At 42.9% G+C, this 16,468-nt stretch overlaps 1 protein-coding gene across 3 annotated transcripts in view; it reads right to left on the reverse strand.

Annotated features, from left to right (window-relative positions):
- The window catches only part of LOC120867793 (myelin associated oligodendrocyte basic protein), a 44,222-nt gene extending 28,215 nt beyond the window's left edge, over nt 1-16,007 (reverse strand). For 2 of the 3 annotated variants that reach the window (XM_040246182.1, XM_040246183.1), the window contains exons 1-2: nt 15,839-16,007; nt 12,077-12,154 (exon numbers count right to left, since the gene is read on the reverse strand). The gene's annotated coding sequence lies outside the window, so the exon portion shown is untranslated. The remainder of the gene's footprint in view (nt 1-12,076; nt 12,155-15,838) is intronic. The other variant, XM_040246184.1, reaches the window with a different exon arrangement.
- Nucleotides 16,008-16,468: the final 461 nt, after the last annotated feature.

Genomic DNA, 16,468 nt, shown 5'->3' on the forward strand with positions numbered 1-16,468 from the left:
CAACTTCAGCTGCATACCACAGTATTAACATAAATTTTTCATTTTCTCTTCATTTTGAATATGAATGAGTTCTTCTTTGATTCATCGATTATTTTTTAAAACCTGTTGTAGAATTTCCAAGTGTATGAAGCTGTTTTTATTACATTGACTTCTGGCTTTAAGGCATTCTAGGCAGAGAGCTGAACTTGGTAGAGTTCACGTGTTGTTCACAGTCAACATTTTTAAATGTTCCAGGTGTGCTTTGAAAGACAATTTGGAATTATATAGGGAAGATAGGGATGTGAACAAGCTATAGTCTAGCAACTTACTCTGCGCACAGACTACAATCTAGCAATTTATTTTTGGCTCATAGCTCAACCTTGCTGATAGAGCCCCTTGGTGGAGCACAAAGCTGGAGGAGCCTGAATCACTGATGAGAGTCATTCTAGCTCTGAGTACTGATCACCTTTTATGGGAGAGACAAACCAACTTCCATCTTGTTTAAACCACTGTTTCAGCCACATGTGGTGAAATCCAATTCTGACTTAATACACTCAGTTCTCTCACCTTAAAAAGTGTATCTTAGTCAATTTGGGTGTTATTAAAAAAATACCATAAACTGAGCAGCTTATGAACAATATAGATTTATCTCTCATAGACTAGAGGCTGGAGAGTCTGAGATGAAGGTGCTGGCAGATTCTGGGTCTTGCAAGAGCCCACTTCCTGGCTCACAGATGGTGGGAAGAGTAAGGGAGTCTCTGGGGTCTCTGTAATAAGGGCACTAATTCCATCCGTGCGGTCTCCACCCTCGTAACTTCCCTAAGGGCCGACCTCCAACTACCATCACACTGGGGGTTAGATTTCAAAATACGAATTGTGGGAGACACAAGCAGTCAGTCCATAATAGAAATAACAAATAATAGTTAGCTCAGAGGGCCTTTGATAGAATTAAATAAAATAATTAGGATAAGAACCTAGCACTACCAAATATAAGTAACTTGCTTCATAAATTCCATTTTCCTTTCACTAAGAATTCATTCAAATGACGTGTCTAATTCCACTGACTTCTTCAGGCACACTCTTTATGTATCTCACATGACATTTAATTCAAGCATTAATTAAATGCTTAATAAAGTAAAGACATCTTTATTTACTTCTGTGACTAAAAGCAGATCATTATAGACACTACATGTGTTTTCACAAACCATACCACCTAATCATAGAGAAAATATAAACTGTCTGACAGGATGAAGAGAAAAAAAATGACTGAATTTGAAACTGTAAAAGTATCATTTCTTCCAGGCTTTCCAAATGTCTCCATATACTCTAAAACTAAAGAGGAGGGAAAAGTGAGGCAGGTATTTGAAGAAGGAGAAAAAGTGAAGGAAGGAACCAAAGGGAGAACAAGAACCTCCTCTCACTATTTCTTGAGCACCTACTATGCTCCAGATGCTTTCTGTCGTTTCTACACTTGCTCTTAGCCAAAAGGCCGAGGAGCGATCTGTCATTTCCAATTCCCAGTATAACCTTCCAGGTAGTCTCCACTGTCCCCCTGTTAGAGATGAGGAAATTGAGACCTGAAGAAGTTACATAAACTCTCCAAAGTCGCATAGTAATGATAACAATAAAAATGATAGAAAACTCATACTGTCCAGTATGACTACTGACTACCCAATATCTGCACCGCCCTTCTATAACAAACCTTGCTGATACGCCCTGTTAAATATACATAACTTCCTATGTGATCACATTCTGGCCAAGGATGGAGGCAGAAGTCTATGGATACTTGACCTTTTCCTTCAGTAATAAGGCTTTTATTCAGTGAGGGACTCTCCCCTGGTGAGGGCATTCAGCCCAACCCAGCTCTTCCTGGACCCCAAGGGGCAGGATTATTTCAAGCCTTTGGACCTTGAGCCATAGGGCTCCTTCCCCTACTTCCTTCCCACCCAACAATTAACACAGCAAATGCTTCTAAGACCTTGGGGCTCAGCTCAAAGTCAAGTCAATTCCCAAGGAAGTTTTCCAGAACCATCCTTTCCCCCAAGGAGAAGTGATCACTACTCCCTCTCTTGTGCCCTAGCCCTGTAAGCGGAAAGTGAAGTCTCTCAGTCTTGTCCAACTCTTTGCGACCCCATGGACTGTAGCCCACCTCTATCCATGGGATTTTCCAGGCAAGATTACTGGAGGGGGTTGCTGTTTCCTTCTCCAGGGATCAAACCTGGGTCTCCCGCATTGCAGGTAAACGCTTTACTGTCTGAGCCCCCAGGGTAGCCAGCCCTGAATGTTGTGCATAATTCTAGGAGAGCATCTGGAACCTGGAAGGGTGCCCTTGTTAGGTACCTTATTCAGAGCAGGTGTTCCGTAGATGCTGAGTGTCAAGAGCGTGAACAGAGGGTACCTCTCACGGCTTCTGCAGGGGCCCTCAGACTGTCACTGCCTGTCCCCAGATGCTTTTCTGTGGTCCCCGCGCCCCTCGGGGACCTCTGCTCTGATTCAGACAGCAGGTCTGCCCAGTGAAAAAGGCAACACAGGAAGGGACTTTCCCAACTGATCTTGAAAATTATAGAACTGGGCTCTTTAGGAAAAAATAAAACACTTCGTGAACTCACTACTCTTTTGCTTTTCCTTCTTTTTTAAAAAATGCTATTGAAGTATAGTTGATTTACAATGTTGTGTTAATTATTTACTCTGTACAGTGAAGTGACTCAGTTATATATCCTTTTTCACATTCTTTTCCATCGTGGTTTATCACAGGGTATTGAATATAGCTTCCTACGCTATACAATAGGGCCTTCTTGTTTATCTGTCCTATATACCATAGTTTGCATCTGCTAATCCCAAACTCCCAACCATCCTTCCCCTATCCCCTCTCCCCCTTGGCAACCACAAATCGGTTCTCTATGTCTGTTTCATAGATAAGTTCATTTGTGTCCTAGTTTAGATTCCACATACAAGTAAGATCACATGGTATTTGTCTTCTCTTTCTGACTTACTTTGCTTAGTCTGATCATCTCTAGGTTCATCCGTGTTGCGGCATTATTTCATTGTTTTTTATGGCTGAGTAATATTCTATTGTGTATATGATCAAATCTTCTTTATCCATTCCTCTGTTGATGGACATTTAGGTTTTCTCCATCTCCTGGCTATTGTAAATAGTGCTGCTGCGAACATTGGGATGCATGTATCTTTTTGAATTATAGTTTTGTCAGGGTATATGCCTATTTTTGGCTGAGCACTGAAGAACTGATGCTTTTGAACCGTGGTGTTGGAGAAGACTCTTGAGAGTCCCTTGGACTGCAAGGAGATCCAACCAGTCCTTCCTAAAGGAAATCAGTCCTGAATATTCATCGAAAGGACTGATGCTGCAGCTCCAATACTTTGGCCACCTGATGCGAAGAACTGACTCATTGGAAAAGACTCTGATGCTGGGAAAGATTGAAGGTGGGAAGAGAAGGGGAAGACAGGAAGAGATAGCTGGATGGCATCACTGACTCAATGGACACGGGTTTGAATAAACTCGGGGTGTTGGTGACGGACAGGGAGGCCTGGCATGCTACAGTCCATGGGGTCGCAAAGAGTCGGACACGACTGAGCGTCTGAATTGACTGATGCCTAAGAGTGGAACCACTGGATCATACAATTATTCTTAGTTTTCTGAGGAACCTCCACGCTATTTTCCATAGTGGCTGCGCCCATTCCCACTAACAGAGAAAGAGGGTTTCCTTTCCTCCACACCCTCTCCAGCATTTATTATATGTAGTTTTTAATGATGGCTATTCTGACCAATTGTGAGCCTATTACACCTTTCTTTTAATCCCATGGACAGAGAAGCCTGGTGGGTTACACAGTCCATGGGGCTGCAGAGTTGGACAGGACTGAAGTGACTTAGCACGCAGAGATGGCACTCACATATCCGTGTTCCCACCAGTGTCCTGGGGCTCTTTACACACACTCTCACTCTTCCCTGAGACACTGCAGGTAAAAATGAGAATCATGAACATAAAATGGATTTTCTTCCTTACATCATCCTTCTTAACATCTTTTTAAAAAGGCAGTTGAGGTGTGGGTTTTTGTTTAACAAAAGCAGTATGTGGCCCTTAGCTGTGGATGGTCCTCTGGAAAGGAAGACAGTGCAAGTAGTAAGTTGCCATGCTATATGTCCATGGGATCACAGGAAGCCAGACATGGAAATGGGTACAGGTGCTGGTGGGCTGCAGTCCATGAGTCTCGCGAAGAGTCGGACACAACTGAGCGACTTCACTTTCACTTTTCACTTTCACGCATTGGAGAAGGCAATGGCAACCCACTCCAGTGTTCTTGCCTGGAGAATCCCAGGGATGGAGGAGCCTGGTGGGCTGCCGTCTGTGGAGTCACATAGAGTTGGACACAACTGAAGCGACTTAGCAGCAGCTACCAAGTGAATGGCGGGGGAGGGCGGGGGGCGTGCAGGTTAGTATTTGGAAAACAGGACACTTCTCCAATTCTTGTCAATCAGATCCCTCAGCACCGTGAGCAAGGGCCTGCCCTTGTCTTGTGATTAGAGAACTCAACGTGGGAAGGACAGGAGGCAGCCTTTACCCTGAATACCCAGGGCCTGAGCCCTCTGAGAGAACAATATTCTGGCTTCAGATATCAAAACTCTAAAGGAGGAAAATGATCAGTCCCAAGACCTCTTAATATGTTACATGGATTAAGGAGAAGAAAGTTTAATATATACTGGGTAATTTAAGTTAATAAAGCAAGAATTTTCAGATGTATTAAAAGTAAGCTCAGTTGTACATATATATATATATATGACTTTTTCATTGCTCTATATCTGTACAAGTGATGCAATACCACAAGGAAGGATAAGGGAGAGGGAATGAGAACCTCTGAACTCATACGGCCTCGATTATTTCCGGCATGAATTGTCTCTCGCTAATAAGTAGTCAAAGTTCAGCTCCTTATCAGGACTATTCTTCGCCTCCCTCTATTCCTCCTCAAGGTAGATAAGAGTATGGGGAAGCTGAGAGTCCTTGGGGCAATGAGGGAAGGGGTGGCTGGTCCTTATGGTGTCCGCCCCTCCTGGACTCTGTCATAGGAACCCGGTGTGGTCTCACCTAGCCCCTTGCCATGAATGACACATGTTGCTGCTGGATACTTGACCCACCAAAGCCACTGGCCATCAGGACCCCAACTCAGCAGCCTCCTACCCTGGTCTAGGCATCCTCTCAACTCCTCAAAATTGCTAAAGGTAGGAGTAGAGACTGATCAGGAAAAGAAGCCCAGCAATGAACAGGACATGCAGATAAGCTGAACACAGAGAGGAGGGATGAACAGGATTTCTCCAAGAAATATTAAGTTAGGTGATGAATCGTTTTGCTAAAGTTTAGGGATGAGAAAAGGGAACAGTCAAAAATTTAGTCTGAGGCATGTTAAGTTGAAGAAACTTAAGAAGCCTCCAAGCAGCTACGAAAGAAAGTAATTTGGCCACATGGGTCAGATCTTGAGAGACAGAGAAAGCATGAGAAATAAATTTAAGGGTATTTGATGCTGGATGAGATTTATAGCCAATGGAACACAGAACACCCTGGGAGAAAGGGAGTATAAGAAAGGGGAGAAAAACTGGAAAACATGTCATTCACAATAGCAGCAAGAATCTTCAGATACCTAGAAGCAAAGCAGAAATTAGAATGTGTAAATCCTTGTGGGGAAAAAATTCAGTATCCATTCTTGATAAATATCCTTGGTGGAAAGGGCACAGGAAGTCCTTAACATTATAATGGGCTAGCTACTAAAATATCCACGGTAACAGCTTACTGCTGGTGAAATCTTAGAAACACTTTCGTACAAATCAGACACCCCAAGGAGGATGCTGTCAGCGCTACTATTCAACACCTGAAGTCCTAACTAGTACAAAATACCAAATAAAAAACTGAGAGGCTCCACCAATTGTTAGGACTGAAAGTCCAGTGAGGTTTCTGGACCCAGGATCTATATGCAGCCGCTGCTGGTCCATCGTGCTGAGTCGTGTCCGACTCTGCGACCACTATGGCTGTAGACTCTCCAGGCAAGAATACTGGAGTGGGTTGCCATTTCTTTCTCCAGGGGATCTTCCTGACCCAGGGATCAAACCTACATCTCCTGCTTGGCAGGAGGATTCTTTACCACTGAGCCACCTGGGAATACACCAAAATCAAAATCACTTCTATAGGTCAGGAAGAGCCAGTTTGAAAATGTAAAATAAAAGGAGCCATTCACACTGACTACAAAACCACAGGACACCTTCTGGTAGAGGTATATCTGATAAAAGAAATGCAAGACTTCCATGAAGGAATTTGCAAGGCTATAGTAGGAATAAGTGTGCTGAATATCTCCTAATAAATGTATAAACTTAATGCAATTCCAAGAAACAGCAGACTTTCATGGAATTAATAAGATGACTTTATGGTTCTTATATAGGCCTAAGATGAGCCCAGACAATTTTGAATGAGAACAGGGTCTTGCCCTACCAAGTATTAGCACAAATCGTAAAATATACTAATTAAAACAGTAGGGTAGTGGTTTGGGAATAGACCAACAGATCAGTGGTACAGAATAGAGCACCTGGAAAGAGACTCACATATGTATAGACGCATGGTTCATAACAGAGGGGGCATTTTTTAAACTATTCCAAAGGGAGACAACATGGAAGTAAACAAAAGATCCCAACAAGAAAAATGATAGCAAACACATGAGATGGAAGTCAGGTACTATTTAAAAGGGCTTTATGTGTTTAACTCACTTAATCCTCATGACGTCACAATAGCCTCACTTTGCAAATGAGCAAGCCAAGGTACAGAGATGTCAAATAACCCACTGGAAGACACCGAACTAGAATTTAGAAGCCCTAAGATCCCAACCAAAGTAGACTAATCTCTATCGCTAATCTTCACAGCATACAGCTTCTAATACAGCAGACGTGAAGAGGAGGGAAGCAAGTCAAAGATTATGATTTTTATAGAATAAAACATACTGTGTAGTTACAAGTTTAAAAACCTATGCCAGTAGAGAAGCAAATATACAAACACATAAAACTGTAGTTTTAATAATCAGAATGTTTAAGAAAAAACAAACTACAATTTTTTTTAAACAGGCAAATAATAGAGAAGATTCTTTAAAAGCCAGTTGCTGCTGCTGCTGCTAAGTCGCTTCAGTCATGTCCGACTCTGTGCGACCCCATAGACGGCAGCCCACCAGGCTCCCCCGTCCCTGGGATTCTCCAGGCAAGAACACTGGAGTAAGTTGCCATTTCCTTCTCCAGCATGAAAGTGAAAAGTGAAAGTGAAGTTGCTCAGCCGTGTCCGACTCTTAGCGACCCCATGGACTGCAGCCTACCAGGCTCCTCCGTCCATGGGATTTTCCAGGCAAGAGTACTGGAGTGGGGTGCCATTAAAAGCCAGTAATCATATACAAATATGTTTAACTCTGAAGGACTCTAGGAAAGAGACAGTAACAGCAAGGGAATGTCAATTCACACCCCTTGTGATTGGCCCAAAAATGGGATTGGAGGATGACGCTGTGGGAGGAAGAGGGGATGGCAGTCAGTCAGAGCATGGGGAGGGGCACAGGGGCTGGCACCTTCCGTGGTCAAGGCACTGTCCCAGGCTGCCAGAGCCCAGGCTTCCTTCAGGAGAGGAATGCACCTGGGTGCTTTGTCCAGGAGCTGTTTCCGGGATAAAAGCTGCAACTTCGAAAGTTCCACTGCAGTTCTGAGCTTCTTTCACCTAGCCTTACCGCAGCCTTCTGCAGACTGCTCAGCCTCAAATCCTCTGCTGTGAAAACCATTACCTCTGAGCAGCAAATTCATTCCACATTCACCACCTCCCTTAGAGATCTTGAATGTTTCTTAAACCTTGCTAATTCTCAGGTCAGGGGCTAACGCTTTCCTCTGAGAGCAGCTTTACATAGTAAAAGACGGTGCCTTCCGTGTTTGTCCACAGCAGCAAAAATACAATGAGGGAAAAGAACTTTGCTTATAACTACTAAAGGCTGTTTCTAAGGATGGCTGTATCCATTTGTCCTTGCTTATTCATTTGTCGCCTTAGCAACCAAAATGTTTACTAATTAGTACAGCGAATGTTGAACAGTAGACTATTGTTGGGAAACCAGTGCCCCAGTAATGGAAACTTCATACAGATATTTATTTTGAATCAGAGTGCTTTTCTGCAAAGAGCAACATCCTGCCAAAATCTGACACTGATTTGCTGAGCTGCTGAGGCTTGAAAACATTCACAGTGATAAGAGGATGCTGATGTCTTGAAGTTGGCAACTCATTTTGGAAGACAAAGCCCTCACTGCTTTACTTTGTTTCCAAGTGATAAAGACAAATTAAAGTGGCCCAAGAACCACACTGCCCACAGACAACTATCTCACAGATTCATGCAAAAGCCCTTTCTGATTGAACAAAGTCTGCCTAATCCCAGCTAGCATACGAACCCAAGGTTGGTATCCTCAGCACAAAGATAATGTATTTAGCAGTTTGAGGGAGAAGGGCTACATTATATGTATGGCTGAGTGGCTCTGCTATGCAACTGAAACTATCGCAGCACTGTTAATGGGCTACATTCCAATATAAAATAAAAAGTTTTAAAAAGATTATATGTTTAGCAAATGTTTTAGGAATCAAAACCTTCCTTATTATAGTGGAGCTAAATAAACATGTAAGAAGTACAGTGAGTTTCTGAAAGTTATTTTAGTAACACAATGTTCATTTTTTTAACATGTAAAATTACAGAGTACATTGTTTTAATCGTGTGAATTTACACTGGAATTGAATGTGAATGAATAATCTCATGCTTTTCTATAGAAGAGGGCAAGCAAGTCCAGGAGAAGGAACCAAAAGCATAAGCCTGTCTCCTCATTTAGCCGTTCTCTTGCTCAAAACCACAGAGACTCTTCCCGGTTACAGAGCAAAGTCCTTGCTTCTTAGTTAACATGGCACATAAGAGTCTTCATCATCTGGCCCCTGTCCACCTTTCCCCCTTCTCTCCCCTCCCCAAACCCACACACTTCTGTAGGTCAGAAACATCATCCTATGATCAAAAGATGTGCCTTTGAACAAACTGTTTCCTTTTCCTGGAATACATTTTCCCCGTGGTGGCTGTGCAGTAAACTCCTATTTACTCTGGACAACCCGCGCAGTTGGTTGGTTGGGGTGGGCTGGTGGGGCCAGGGGTAGGGTCGGCAGGGGACCACCCCCGGCCGGAGCCCTGGCACCACTGGGTGCATTTCCAACGCAGCAGTGCCTTCTGATCGAGGCCCAGCCCGTGGACTGTGTAAGGCCGGCATGAGTCTTCCCCGAGTCGGGTTGCTTGGGAATGCAGCCCAAAGTGGGTGGTGAACTCCGTCTAAGGCTGAGTAACAGCACGAGGCCGATTGTCAGCAAGTACCATAAGGGAAAGTCGAAAAGAACCAAACAACCCAGCTAAGGTCTCAGCCCAGCAAAGGGTCCTCTCTCCTCTGGGAGGTCATGTGTGCGCACTTCTGTTGGTGAGCATGTCACACTGTTATAATAGTGTGGCTGTGTGTCTGGACCTCCGCTTGGATGCTGTGAGGGAAGGGTTTCCGTCTGAATCCTCAGGATTCTGCCGCTGCTGCTTCTGCTCAAAGAATGAGTATTACCTGGGTTGGCATTACAAGTGACCCCTGGGAGGTCATGTAGGACTCAAGCTGCTTTTGTCAGATTCCCAGCAAGGCTATTTTAAGAATTAAGGCCTTAACATAAAATGGTTATATTATTATTATTTCATTTTTTCAAGATGTGAAAAATTGTCTTTCTTAATCCAATGTTTGTGATAAAAAATAAAGATGATTCTCTTTCTTTGTGAAAATGATGGGGTTCTGAATGCACACAAACATAGGTAACACAAATCCTTTCTCTTGTAATTCCTTCCAGGATGATGGAGAAGGAAACCAATCTTCCAGATTTGCACTGTCTTATTTAAAACCCTGAATGTTGATTTGGCCTATGGTCATAGTGGGGTGGTGGAGGTGCTGAAGAAGAGAACCTAAATTAGCTGACTGACGGATTTATCGCTCCACTCAGAATGTTTAACATGCTTTGGGTTCTGCCTTGGGTTTTCAAAGGGCATCAGTCTCAGGGAGACCAAGAGACCAGGCTAGAAATAAGCCGATTGTCAACCACACCTTTTCCCAAATTTTGTGTCCAAGGTCACCATCTGAGTCATCCAGTAGCAGTGATACTTGTGGGCTTCCTCAGCTTGATGAAAGGCCACTTATCTTTGTCCCCTTTTGCAATTTATATTTACCATATTATATTGAATTCATTCACCTATTCCAAGAGAAGCAAGAGCTGTCAAGGGTGACTTTGAGGTATATAGTTTGAGCAGCTAGGTCAGTGGTAGAAGCCCCTGTTGGAGGAGAAGTTTTGAGAAGAGAGGCTAAATCATGAGTTCAGTTCTAGATACATTCACGTTGAAGTGTTTGAGGGGCATCTAGATGGCAACGTCAAGTGGAGAGTTCAGAGAAATCTGCGCAGGAGATGGAGTTTGAAAGTTGCTAGCGTGCAGGTGGTGACTGAAGCCACGGGATGGATAGACTTGCCCAGGTGGCAGATCGTGGGCTGAGAGGGGAGCATGGCCGTGTGCGGGGCACTCCCACACTTGCAGGTCAGGTGGAGGGGCAAAGTGATTGACAAAGGAAAAAGAGAAGAGTCAGAGAGGAAGGAGGGAACCCAGAGCATGTGGTATCCCGGGAGCCAGGGGAAGGAGTGTTTAAACAGAGGGAGTGCTCAGAGCTGTATGCAGAGTGATTCTGAGATGTGGTGAGATAGAAGACTATAAAGAGTACATTAGCTTAAGTGATAGGGAGATATTTGGTGAATTTAACAGAAACTGTCTCCACGGAGTGGTTGAAACAAGTTACACTGATGGCCCAGTCGAGGTCACTGACCATTGATTTGTAGTGGTACCAAGCCTCCTTGTGTTTTTCTCCAAATGTTCTCAGCAGCCCAGGTGGAGACACAGAGAAGACACATAGGTGCATCCAGAGTTGGGGTTTGCTAGAGAATGTGCAGAAGAACAATTGAAGTGATAAACCCTAGAGTCTATTCATAATAGAAAGAAAGGCAGAAATGAGTGATTATTGAACGGATGGGGGAATGCATTGACGAAGGGGTAAGTAAATGGATTCATAAACGGATGGGGAGATGAAGGGGCAAGTCAATCCGGAGCACCTGGTGAAAGAATAGTTGTAGTGGGGCACTTAACAAATCAAGTTGAAAGAGAGGAAGGGTGTGAATCAGATGCTAGCTAGATGTTTGCACGATTTGATTCAGAGAGAATAGCTTCGAGTATTGCTAAGTTCCAGCATAGCGGTGGATGGATGCGGCAGAGTGGATAATTCACTGGAGTGGTGAAGTGTTTATTCACACAGACACTAACGTCATTTGAGTGGGTGCAACTGCAATGAAGAGGGAGCCGGGGAGTACACTGGTACTGGTAACAAATCTATCTGGGAACAAAACTATCCGTGAAAGACAAGGAGTGACTGGGAAGTCAGATGAGGGCTGACGCAGGGAATGCAGCTCGGCTTCAGGTTATGGAGAAATGACGAGAGAGTGAAGGAGCCGGGGTCTGGATGTGGCAGGGGGAGGATGCTGCCTTGCTCTCAAATCTGGAGCTTCTTGGAGTGTAAAATGGTCCTCACTTGACAGGCTGACAGATGAGGCATTGTTCTCAGAAGACTGGCTGGATTCAGTTAAGACAATGAGATGGACAGAATCTCCCGAGGAGCGTCCAAGGCTGCAGGGGATGAAGCCTCTCTTCCCACTTCACTATGCACTGTGGCACGTGGGTTTGTCAGAGGTGAACAAATGGTGGCTTGGGTCATAGTGCCTCTGACTGATACAGGGAAGTGTCTTTTCATGTTCTATTCTCCAAGCCTAGAATACTGTAAGACACCTGGAATCGTTTTCTAAAGTGTGTAACTCTTATTGAAAGTTTGATTGCTCCATCTTTCGCTGAGTCTACATTCCACTCTGACATTCTGAATACTAGTAATCATTATACCGTAATTTAGTTGCTGATCCAAAAGAGTGTAGGAGATTCATTTGTACCTGTATTTTCATCCGTGGACATCTGGTGAATAGATCTCTGTTATGGGCTTCTCTTGGTATCATTTGCTTCTTTTTTCCCTAAAAAAATGAAGCAGTAGAATGTATTCTGGTTAATTCAGTGTTTTGATGACTGAAGTTGTAGTTAAGTGTCTTAATCACAGAGCTTCACACACACAGCCCCAGGAAGGATCATGGTATTTCATCTAGATACTGTCAGATGCAGGATGGGCTAGGAGGGGATATGATGACAAAATTACATGCAAACTTTTTAAAGTCCACCTTATCATCACAGAGGAAAAATGCCACATATCCAGGTAATTCACCATCACTAGGTAAAAAATAGTCATTTCTCTTAATAAATCTGAGCTCTGCAAACCTGATTTTTGCTTATAATACTAATAAAATTCCAAAGTCCTGCTCTAAAAATGCAAATCTTCATATTAAGTAAAGCACCTCAAGAAAAGATTTGAAAGAATGTCCTCCTCCCTTACAGCTCTGTAAAGAGACGTGGTTTTTGCACTGTAAACTCAAAGAAATATCCTTTGACAAGGTAGCAAATTGAGAACTTCTAGAAAATTTCAATGTAGTTTTCTCATTGCACTACAGAGATTTATGTCATTTGTCCTGTTCTTAATACATCTCAGATCTTGGAAGTGTTCAAAGGGGTCTTATAAAATTGTGAAGATTCTAGACACACCAAAAAACCTCCAGAAAAAAATCTGTAATTCTGACTGGTTGTCTTAGTTGATACTTTTTCTAGTGATAATGATGTAATTGGCAACTTCTGTCTAACTGTATAAATCTTTGTAAGATTTTTCTGTCAGATCAGATGAAGATCACTAGAATGTTCCTCTTCTCCCAACTACTTGACAGAATAATTTAAATCATATGACTCTACAAGCTTTCTTACTTAAAAAATTAATCATGATCTATTAACAAGAATTGAACTTACACTCCCACTGAAAAAGCCGCAAAAGCTGAACAAAATATGCAAAAGAGTTGTTTGCAGGCACTGGAGAGCAAATATTGCAGGGCTTTGATCCTTGAGAGAAAGGAAGCAAGAGATTTCCCCTGGTTTTCTGCCTAAAGATAGTTTTCAAACTGTCCTACGGGGGAAAAGAGCCTAAGCATGGAGAAGGAGAGACAGAGATCGGAGCCAGGGGTCGCTAAGACTACAGGGACCCAGAAGGGGGTTGAGATGCAAGCAGCAGAGAGTAGGGACCTGCTAAGAAGATACATATAACTTTTCTCAGATCCTTGGCCAGTTCCAAAGCTGTGCATTTGCAGGCTGGAACTGTGGGAAGCCAAGGGGGAAAAAAACAACAGTTACAAAGAGGCTGATAACTAAGTAGAAACATCAGGGCTTACACATTACTGGGGCAATTGCGAGACCCTGGTGAACACCCTAGAATTTCAGTTGAAGCCCCAGAAAGATCTCACCCGAGGGCAGGGGGCATGCCTAGGAGAAAGGGCAAAGACAAATAAGCCCTAACAAGGCCTAAAACCAAACCTGGACAGGACCAAGGTGATCCTCCAGTAATTTAGCTTAATCCAGAACCTCTGCCACTTACTATCACGCTATGACAGTGTTCAGCACACAATAAACTTACAGGATTGGAAGATACAGGAAAATGTTCATCATGGAAACACGTAATCCTTTAAGTCAAAACACTTCCTCAAACTCCAGGGTGACTTTGGTGGCCCAGATAAAGCAGTCGTAATAGGTAAATCGGTAATGCTACATTTTCTCCAAAGCTTCGTTCCTCAACATTAAATAGCACCACGTGCAGAACCCCAGACTTGAAAGTATCTACCTAATCCAGGGAACAGTTCTGTTAAAGCCATAATATATTCACTTGGCCAAAGAGATTGTAATCAAGTTAATCAATTGCACCATACTCAGATTTATGATGACTACAAAGTTTTCTCTGGGGGAAAAAAAAGGATGATTTTTATCTGCATATCTAAAGAATCCAGTTTAGTAATACTCCCCAAACAAAGGACATTTGTTGGGAAATTCTGGAATGATAACTGCCAAATACTTCCAAACAAAAGTTTTCCCACTTACAAATAAGATAAAGTTCTTTCTCTACCAGGCACCATGTCAACGTGCTAAAGGCCAGTGAACCTGGACTTGCTCCTCAGGACAATACTTTATTGAGCTCTATTTTCGGCAGATGATTTTGCTTAGAAAAGAAGGGTCACCTTGGTGAAATGAATACTCAGAGCAGTAGGCATGAATCCAACACACACAAAAGAAACTCGATAAATACTTCACTACATGCCTATCAAGTTCTTGTACATATCATTGAAATTACCATTTATAATTCAAGGACAGCACTTACATACTTCTGTTGAATACTTGAGAATTGCATATAAAAGCTCTGGATTTTTAGTTTTTTGTATTTTCTTGTAAGATTTTAGGTACTCATTTAAAATCCTGGGTACCACTAGATGAATAAGACTTCAAATTAAAAGTGTGTACATTTCAAGTATGAATTTGGGTATTTATGATCTAAAATACAAGCCTGTCCCTACAAAACTGCCTAATTATGACCTAATCGTGAGAAGACGTCAGACCAAATCCAAATTGAGGACATTTAACAAAATAACAGGCCAGTGCTCTTCAGAACTGTAGAGATCATGAGAGAATAACTGTCTGAGGACCCTTCCAGATTAAGGGAGATTAAAGAGACATGATAACTAAAGGTGATGGCTGATCCTCAATTGACTCCAAGGATGGTTGGTAAAATCTAGATGTCTGTTGATTAGATGAGAGCATTTCCTCAGTGTCATTTTCTGATTTGGATCACATCTGTAATTTAATCTCAAAAGGCTTAGAAAAAACATATAAGTGCAGATACAGAGAGAGAGTGGTAAAGCAAATATGATACAATATCAACATTCAAGTGATGGAGGTACATCTGAAATTTTCCTACTGTTGGCAGTTTGTTTTGTTTTGTTTTGTTTTGTAAATCTGAAACAATTTTTAAAATCCACCCACCAAGGCATTCTCCTGTTTTTCTAAATGAACACAAAATGGCATAGCTGCCTATCTGGTGGCAGTCTGTTCTCTGCCTCCCAGTTTTACTCACAGAGCATTCAAAATTCTTTCCCCCATTTTCCTCCTAGTATGCTAGCCAAGTTGAATAGTTTCATTCCCCAGACACCCATAATCTTTTCATTCCTTTTTCTATCAACCACAACACTGAAAATGGTTATTTTTAGGAGATTCTGTATGAGACAAAGCATTAGCATCTTTTCATTGAAAGTTGCTAGTCTACAGGGAGCAAAATTCTAATAAGATGTGGGCTTTGTTGTTCCACAAGTATTCCCCACACGTAAACCCAGCTGTATGAGGAAAGAGGCTGATCCTAAATAAGAAGAGAAACTCATTTTCAAATTATGACAAGCAATAAAAGAACTGGGGAAAAAAGAAGCCAATGAATGCTGTTGATGTAGCCCCAGTAAGATGGGGCTTTACACCCAGGAGAGCCTGGATTAAGGTTTGGAGACTCTCCCGAGTCTCAGACAATCCCAAACACTAGCCAGAACCTTTCAGGAAGGCCCACGGCCCACAGCGGAATCCCCTTGGGGTCCTCTGTGCTTACTTCCTCCGTTCTGTGTCCTCCCGACCTTGACTGCCATTATTACCCCGTTTCCCTTCGGATATAGTGAAATTGTCCCGTACAGAAATGTGTGCTTGCCACCAGAAAGTGAAGCACAACAAGCAGCGAGAGGAAAACCCGTGGAACCCCTTACCTTCAAGCAGCAGCTGTTTGAAACAGGTTCCACGTCTGCACCAGGTCCCAGGGTGGGGTGGGGGCCACCTCAATGCATGCAGAATATATAGGGGCAGATTATATATCCGGGTTTTTCATTACACAAGGTGTTTTTGATGGGTTCTCAGCCAAGATCCACTTAAAAACAAAAGCTACACAAAGACTACAAAAAGGCCACACAAAGTTTAAACAAAAGGCTAAAGAAAGAGCAAACAAAAGCCAAAGCAAGTTTAAACAAAGAACGAAACAAAGGCAAAACAAAGGCCTAACAAAGACAAAAACAAAGAGCAAAACAAAGGGCAAAAGAAAATCTAAACAAAAGCTAAGCTAAGCCACAACCGTATCACTCCCTCACACGCACACACCATATTACACGCTATCCCCACACACGCACTAACTCTGGTCTTCCACCTCCCATGTCATCAACACCCCATGCCTCACTAAGGCTCACTCCACACCAGCTGTACCCCATCAAACCACACACCAGGTCCCACCACACCACACACCCTTCCATTGCGCCCGCATGTCACCCCACCTCAGCAAGCATGTCACCCCACCGTGCTATACACCACACCACAAGCCAAACCCCCCAACCACGAAAGGAGCTGGA

This window comes from Oryx dammah, unplaced genomic scaffold (assembly GCF_014754425.2).
Source record: "Oryx dammah isolate SB20612 unplaced genomic scaffold, SCBI_Odam_1.1 HiC_scaffold_9, whole genome shotgun sequence".
Classification (NCBI taxonomy): domain Eukaryota; kingdom Metazoa; phylum Chordata; class Mammalia; order Artiodactyla; family Bovidae; genus Oryx; species Oryx dammah.